Source organism: Nicotiana sylvestris, chromosome 1, assembly GCF_000393655.2.
Source record: "Nicotiana sylvestris chromosome 1, ASM39365v2, whole genome shotgun sequence".
Classification (NCBI taxonomy): Eukaryota; Viridiplantae; Streptophyta; class Magnoliopsida; order Solanales; family Solanaceae; genus Nicotiana; species Nicotiana sylvestris.
Genome location: NC_091057.1, coordinates 25,042,003 through 25,050,992, shown reverse-complemented (window position 1 = coordinate 25,050,992; position 8,990 = coordinate 25,042,003).

The following is an 8,990-nucleotide window of genomic DNA, read 5'->3' as shown; positions in this document are numbered from 1 at the left end:
GAAGAGAAGATGGAGAATTAGTGCCGTATTTAAAGGGCTTTTTGATGCTGGCATCTTCTTAAGGTATATTCCTTCTATTCGCCCGCTTTTTAGAGTTGTACACCATTATGATCTTGCCACGTAATGTATGGGTCCCACAGGATGGTCTTATTTCCTCACGTGGCATGATCAGAGGAGTTCTGAGTTCTGTTCTTAGGTGTAAGTCAACGGAGTCACGTACATCACCCCCACTTACAGAGTGTTGACCACCCTAGTTAATTCTATGTATTCCCTTATAAAATTGCATTTATTTCCCTACTTAGTTCTATCTATTCCCTTAAAAAAATAAATTAATATTTTTTTAATATTAATCTGGATTTTCATTATCCCCAAACAAAACAAAAAACGGTACTGAATTCTAAACTACTGCTATTTTTTGCGGTATTAGTCGCTTTGCAAATTGAATTGTTCCAAGATTTGACGTTTTATAAAAATTTATTATTAGTATCACTTTGAGTATTTATTAGTTGATATATTTAAGAGAATGATATGGATTATTATTCTTATATTAATGCTATTAAATATCTTTTTGATGTAAGAGAAACATAAAAGATTACAAGATAATATTGGAACTAAGGTAGTATTGAAAGAGATAATTGTTCCCAATGTTATACTTGACCGATTGATGCCATATGAATAACAACTTACGGATTTCATATTCTAATTTTGTTAAAATATTCAATGTAAGTATATCTATTTCATTTTTGATGGATAAGTTTTTTAAGGCTTGGGTTTGTAGATTATAACCGGTTACGTGACATATTAATTGAGGTATGTACGAGTTATATTGGAATCTTATATCATCACAAAAGAGATACAATCGACGACCTTAAGTTAAACGCTTAAATTTATCTTAAAGGATGTAATGAACCCAATATCCAAAACCAAGGATTGATATATTAATACTTGAGAACAAAGAAATTACACTAAGAAGAGGAGAGTACACTACTAGAATTCCTGTAAAAAGCGACCAAAAATTAGCGACCAAATTTGGTCTGTCAAGAAAAGCGACCAAAGTTGGTCGCCAAACTGTCAAAAATAATAAAAAAAATATTTGAAATACTTTAGCGACCAAAGTTGGTCGCTATTTGGCCGCAAATTTAGTCAAATTGTTGACTGGACTAGTCAAACTTGCTTGGTCAAATATATACTGATATTAGCGATCAATATTGGTCGCTAAAGTGGGACCCACATTAAATTTGTTAATAATTTTATTATAAAATATAAATATATATAATTTAAAACTTGCGACCAACGTTGGTCGCTAATTGAAGGATAAGTTGATAGCGACCAACATTGGTCGTTAACATGGGACCCAGTTATAATATTTTAATAAATATATATTTATTTAAAAAAATTAAAATATAAATAAATATAATTCAAAAGCTAGCGACCAAAGTTGGTCGCTTAATGAAATAGAGACCAACGTTGATCGCCAATGTGGGACCCAGTTCTAACATTTAACAATTTTTATTATTAATTTAAATATTATATAAAATATAAATAAATCTGATTAAAATTTAGTGACCAAATTTGGTCGCTAAATTAAATTCATGTACTGTTAGTGACCAACTTTGGTCGCTAAATTAAATTCATTTACAGTTAGCGACCAAAGTTGGTCTCTATATGGTCAAAATTAAAAATCACTTTTGTATTTACTATGTAAATAATATAAATGTAAGTCGTTAACACTTTTGTAATACAAGGGATGAATAGTACTACGAAGCGGGCGTGTGTGTCTATATATATAATATATATATATACTTACGCTATATACTATGCACTAAGTATAAGTGTATTAGGTAATACTGTATCGAATATAGCTTATATATATATAATATATGTACTTACGCTATACTATGCACTGAGTATAAGTGTATTAGGTAATATTGTATCGAATATAGCTTATATATATATAATATATGTACTTAAGTTATACTATGCACTAAGTATAAGTGTATTAGGTAATACTGTATCGAATATAGCTTATATATATATAATATATATTTATACTTACGCTATATACTATGCACTAAGTATAAGTGTATTAGGTAATACTGTATCGAATACAGCTTATATATATAATATATGTACTTACGCTATACTATGCACTAAGTATAAGTGTATTAGGTAATATTGTATCGAATATAGCTTTTATATATATATATATATATATATATTATATAGCTTATATATATAATATATGTACTTACGCTATACTATGCACTAAGTATAAGTGTATTAGGTAATACTGTATCGAATATAGCTTATATATATATAATATATGTACTTACGCTATACTATGCACTAAGTATAAGTGTATTAGGTAATACTGTATCGAATACAGCTTATATATATATATATATATATATATATATATGTACTTACGCTATACTATGCACTAAGTATAAGTGTATTAGGTAATACTATATCGAATATAGCTTATATATATATAATATATGTATTTACGCTATACTATGCACTAAGTATAAGTGTATTAGGTAATACTGTATCGAATATAGCTTATATATATAATATGTGTACTTACGCTATACTATGCACTAAGTATAAGTATATTAGGTAATACCATATCGAATATAGCTTATATATATATATATATAATATATATACTTACGCTATACTATGCACTAAGTATAGCTTTTTGACCAAAATAGCGACCAACGTTGGTCGCCATTTTTGACTGTTTGACCAAAAGGCGAGCAAAGTTGGTCGCTTTTGTATATATACATACATATATATATATGTAAGAGGAAAATAATTATTTTATTTATTTATTTTCAAATATAGCGACCAAAGTTGGTTGCCATTTTGGTCAAACGGTCAAAAATGGCGACCAACGTTGGTCGCTATTTTGGTCAAACAGTCAAAAATAATTTGGCTACCAAAATAGCAACCAAGTTTGGTCGCTATTTTTTTTAACAGGAGCCAAAACGGGTTTCAGGTCCATTCTTTCAAAATTATTCCCCAAATTAAAATCTTTCTCCTCTAACACTCAAAACCCATTCCCCCCTCCGACTTCCAGCAGCAGCGACGCTCCCGCCACCGGCGACCCCTGACGGCAGCAGCAAATTCCGGCGACCTCCACTCCCAAGGTTAGTTTCTCTTTCCTTTCTTTTAGTTTTCCGAAAAACAGTGATTTTAGGGGTTCAATTCCAATATATTAGGGATCAAGGTTATATATTATTTGTTCAACTATGTTTAGTTCAAAGTTAATTCCATGTTAGGGTTTAATTTCTCCATGTTAGGGTTCAATTTCTCCATGTTAGGGTTCAATTTCTCCATGTTATATATTATTTGCAATTTTTAGGGTTCTTTTTAATACTTTTAGGGTTCAAATAAATTAACTATTTAGGTAGACTAATTTATATATGGGGTTAAATTTTATTTTATGAAGCAACAATAATAGGATATGAATTGGACTTTTAGTTAACTAAAAAAAGATTAGGCTATGAATTAACTAATTTAATTTGTTCTTGCTTTATTTAAATAGATGGAACATCGTTCTTGGATGTACAATAGGAATTATCCTAATCGGCGGGGATTGCGGGAGAATTTTGTAGAAGGGGTTGAGGACTTTATTAGACATGCAATGTCACTTTCGCCATACATAAAAGAAGGAGTAATTAGGTGCCCTTGTGTTAAGTGCGACAGTATGAAGTTTGGAAAACCGGAGGAAGTTAAGGTTCATCTTTATATGGTGGGGTTTATAGCGAATTACTTTGTGTGGACTAATCAAGGAGAGATGGATGGTAGCCACGGGATATTTCATAACATGGTTGTTGGTGAAAGTAGTAGGTCGAGGGAGAATAGAAATAGTGATTCCAGAATTCATGATATGGTTGTGAATGCTTTTGGAATGCACTTTGGGGGTGAGCCCAACGAAAATGTTGAACAAACTCCTAATGATGAAGCAAGACATTTTTATGAATAGTTAGAGGAAGCTAGTCGTCCACTACGTGAAGGACGTCCGCACTCTGAGTTGTCTGTTGCAGTTAGATTACTAAGTATCAAATCTAATTGGAATATTTCTCAAGCATCCATGGATTCTTTCATTGACCTTATGCGTGAACTAGTTGACGAGGAAATCGAATTACCTGGTGATTTCTATAAGGCAAAGAGATTAGTTTCTAAGTTAGGACTTTCGTCAATGAGAATTGATTGTTATGAAGATGGTTGCATGTTATATTATAAAGATGATGCAAATTTAAGCAGTTGTAAATTTGGCAATAATTGAGACCCAATTACAAACTGAGCTTAAGATAGAGGAAGCCCTTCGTTCGAATAGGGTTCAAGAAGGTTCCATTTTAGAGAAAAGGCACCAGATCAGGGGGTGCTCTTCTATCCTTTTGGTAGGGCATTCTCATTGGATACGTTTTTGCGTAAAGTCTCGTTTCAAGAGGCTTTCCAGCGGGAAGATGGTCGCTATCAAGGCGATGTATTATTTACCTCTTATACCTAGGCTAAAGAGGTTATATGCGTCGATGACTTCTGCTCCTCATATGAGATGGCACTTTGAAAATAGAAGACCACCTGGTGTTATGTGTCATCCTTCAGATGGAGAAGCTTGGAAGCACTTTGATAGGACATATCCATATTTTGCTAGTGAACCAAGGAACATTCGGTTAGGTCTGTGTGCGGATGACTTCACGCCTTTTTCTATATCTGCGACACCGTATTCATGTTAGCCTGTCTTTCTTACACCTTATAATCTACCACCCGAGTTATGCATGACTAGTCCATATATATTCTTAAATTGTATTATCCCCGGTCCACGTAATCCGAAAAGTTTGATAAATGTATATTTGCAACCTTTGATTGATGAGCTAAAACAATTGTGGTACGATGGTGTTGAAACATATGACATATCAACCAAGCAGAATTTCAATTTGTGTGCTAATTTAATGTGGACAATTAATGATTTTTCTGCGTATGGAATGTTGTCTGGGTGGATGATTGCTGGGAAGCTAGCTTGTCCTTACTGCATGAAAAATAGTAAAGCGTTCACTTTGAAACATGGCCGAAAGCAATCATGGTTTGATTGTCATCGTCAATTCTTGCTTGAGGGTCATGAGTTTAGAAGGATGAAAAATGCTTTCAAAAAGAATAAACTGGAATATGATTATCCACCTCCGATACTTTCAGGTGATGAAATTTGGGAGAGGGTCCAGAACTTCAGTAAAGTTACTGAAGTTCCACCGCATAGATTCCTCGGATACGGTGTTACTCATAATTGGACCAAACAGAATATATTTTGGGAGTTGCCTTATTGGAAGGATAATCTTCTCTGTCACAACCTTGATGTCATGCATATTGAGAAGAATTATTTTGACAATTTGTTCAACACAGTGATAGATGTTAAAGGTAAGACAAAGGATAACCCGAAGGCTAGAATGGACTTACAAGAATATTGCAGGCGGCCTGAATTACACTTGCAGACAGCAAACAATGGTAAGTTATTCAAGCCCAAAGCAAGTTACACATTCACTTTGGAGAAAAGACGGCAGATTTGTGATTGGGTAACGAAATTGAAGATGCATAAGGGTTATGCGTCGAATTTTGAGAAAAAAGTTGATATGAAGGTAGGGAAGTTGAGCCATTTGAAAAGTCATGACTGTCATGTTTTCATGGGGACCTTAGTGCCTATTGCGTTTTCTGGTTTGCCTGAAAGAATCTGGAAATCCATCACTGAGATTAGTTTGTTTTTCAAAGACTTGTGTTCTTCCACATTAAGGGAAGAAAACCTACGCCGGATGGATCAGAACATTCGTGTAACTTCGGGTAAGATGGAAAAGATATTTCCATGTGGATTTTTTGATGTGATGGAACACCTTCCAATCCACCTTGTACACGAGGCACAACTTGGAGGGCATGTTCAATGCAGATGGATGTATCCCTTTAAGAGGTAATATTATAGTCCATATATAATTTTCTGTTTTATTTGAATGTTCTTGGCTAACCTGAAATTATGTAGGACAATTGGCAAATGCAAACAATTTGTTAAGCAGAGGAATAGAATTGAAGGATCTATATGCGAAGCTTATCTTGCAAAGGAAACTGCTCATTTTTGTTCTTATTATTTTGAGAGCAACGTGCCATGTGCTAGGAATAGGCCCAACAGGCACACGGTCGACCTTACGAATGATCCATTATATCCGCCTATGTCCATATTCAATCAACCAGGCCGATGTTCTAAGGATGGTAGAAAGAGAAATTTGAGTGATATGGAGTTCAAGTCAGCTACACTTCATGTGTTGCTAAATTGTCCCGAAGTAGTACCATTTCTCAAGTAAGTATTGATTTAATAGTTATCAAAATATAAAATTTACTGTGATTACATCTCAATGCAACTACTAAAAATATTTGATGTGTCACAGTCACTTCGTGGGTCAATTTGGCCAAGATGCTGTATATACGGCATTTCATAGGTGGTTCAAACAATTTGTAAGTATATCCTTAAAATATTCTAACACTATGTAGGTAAACAATGTTTGGAAGTTATGCTAACTTATGAATTTTGTTAACAATATGTAGGTAAATGATCCAAATAATGGTGTAAATCAATTTTTGAAAGATATATCTTGGGGACCTGGGGTTGAGGTCACAACATATTCCAAGTACGTTGTGAATGGTTATAAGTTTCATACAGAGGGTTGCTCTAAAAATAAAAAAAGCAACAACAGTGGGGTGTGGGTTCAAGGTGGTGATGGCAACCAAGTTGGAGATATTGATTATTATGGTGTGCTCAAAGAAATAATAGAACTAGAATATTCAGGTAGGCCATTTAAGAAAATTATTCTCTTTAGATGCAAGTGGTTTGACCCAAATCCAACAAGAGGTACGAGAGTACACAATCAATACAACATAATTGAGGTTAATCATACGAGGGAGTATGATCGCTATGATCCTTTCATAATTGCACATAATGTTAGGCAAGTGTATTATGCTCCTTATCCATTTCGGTGGAATAAGTCTGATTGGTGGGTTGTAATCAAAACTAAGCCTGGAGGTAGGGTCAAAGTCGAGAATGTGTTGGATGTTGCATATCAAAATGATATCTCCAGTGTTCACCAAATAGTGGACGAACTTTTAGAAAATGATTTGGAACATTCTGAACACATATTGGAAGAAGTTGATATAAATGTAGTAAGAATTATAGAAAACGAGGAAGAATAATCAACTGATGAAGCTCAAACTAGTGAGGAAGAAGAATTCTCTGACGAGGAAGAATACGTCGATGAGCTTTAAAAAGTTGGTTTCTTCGATAACTCTCGTTTATAGATAGTTTCCTTATATGTTTCAATCTAAATATGTATTATATTATGCAGATGACAGGCAAGGGTCGAGGTAACAATGAAGGTAGTGGTTCTCGGGGTCGAGAAAAGGCTAGGAAGCAAAAGAGGAGGGTAGAAGATACTACTCATCAATCTTTTCCACCATCTTCTGATTTGCCTATCACTATGCCACAGCCTCTACCCCATGGCTATACTGAGCTGCCACAGCATCACCAGCCCTACACCTTCGTGCAGACCCCGGGTGTTTCTTCACAGGGCCATCGGACTGTGCGTCCGACATACAGTCCACCTGCCTCACTACCACATGGATCCCACCCAACAGTATCACATGGATCGCATCGATCCATGTCACAGCCACATGGATCACAGCCATCAGTGTCACAGCCAGTCGGGTCACAACCACTCGGGTCACAGTAGTCAGTATCACAGCCACTTGCGATCCGTGCAGCTATGTCGCAGTCACAGGGATCACATCTATCGTCATCAGCGACTCCACCTATTGGAGGCCTTCGCTTGCGGGATAGTAGCTCTGACCCCCTACTCCTTCCACACATGCCTCTGATACACATGTTTCGGACGATGATGCTGATGCTGCTACTGCTTCTGACGAGGAGGTGCATTATGATCAGTATGGCAGGATCATCATAGTCCCTGAGGGTGATGGGTAAGAGTTATTTGTTATTTTTATGTTTATTTTTTTGTATAGTTTTTACTAAGATATTAATTTGTTTTATTTATTAAAATTGCAGGTTCCTCCCGAGTAATATTACTACGAGGATAATCACCAAAGCAACCAGAAAGCTTTATGATGCCCCTTATGCGTCTTGGCGTGAATTCCCATTCTCACTGAAGGAGGCAATTTTCAATGAATTTAAGGTATAAATGTTCTTTTAAGCAGTATAATTATTTATATTTATGATATTTTAATATAATATTTAACTTTTAAAATACAGAGCAAGTGTGTATGGGAACACCAGTATAGCGCGGACGTAGCTGCAAATTTTAATCTCAAATCTCGCAAGCGGTTGTCGCATTTTTTCTCCATAGCTAGACAGCTGAACCAGAAGTCTGGTTGGTTGCTTCAGGAGTTTTGGGATGATTTGCAAAGGCAATGGCTTACTGCAGAGTTCTTACAGAAGAGCGAAAAGGGAAAGAAAGCTCGCGCATCTGAGAAGGGAGGATCATTGCATACTGGAGGTGCGGTCAGCCAGGGGACAATAAAAAGAAGAATGGTACGTAATTGCTTAATTTATTTTAATTTTCAAAGTATATCTATTATATTTATTAATTAAAATTTATGAGTTTTCAGGAAAAGAAGTTGGGTCGTCCGATGAACCAAGATGAGCTATTCAGGGAGACTCATATTGTGAAAAAGAAGAAAGAGACGGATCAAGAAAGGTGGATCGAGGTACGTGCCTCGACTGTACATGTAAGTTTTCACTTTTCATTAAGTATTTTCATTTACTTTTATATAAATTTTGAAATACTAATTCAATTTACTTTTTCTTATAGGATCGCTTCAGAGTTGAAGCTGAGGAATTCATACGCAGCCAGCCACCTAATGAGTCGGGCGCGCCATTCCAACTTTCGGCCGAGGATGTTGAAAGACTATGGACGCGGGCTGCAGGCGGTCCAAAA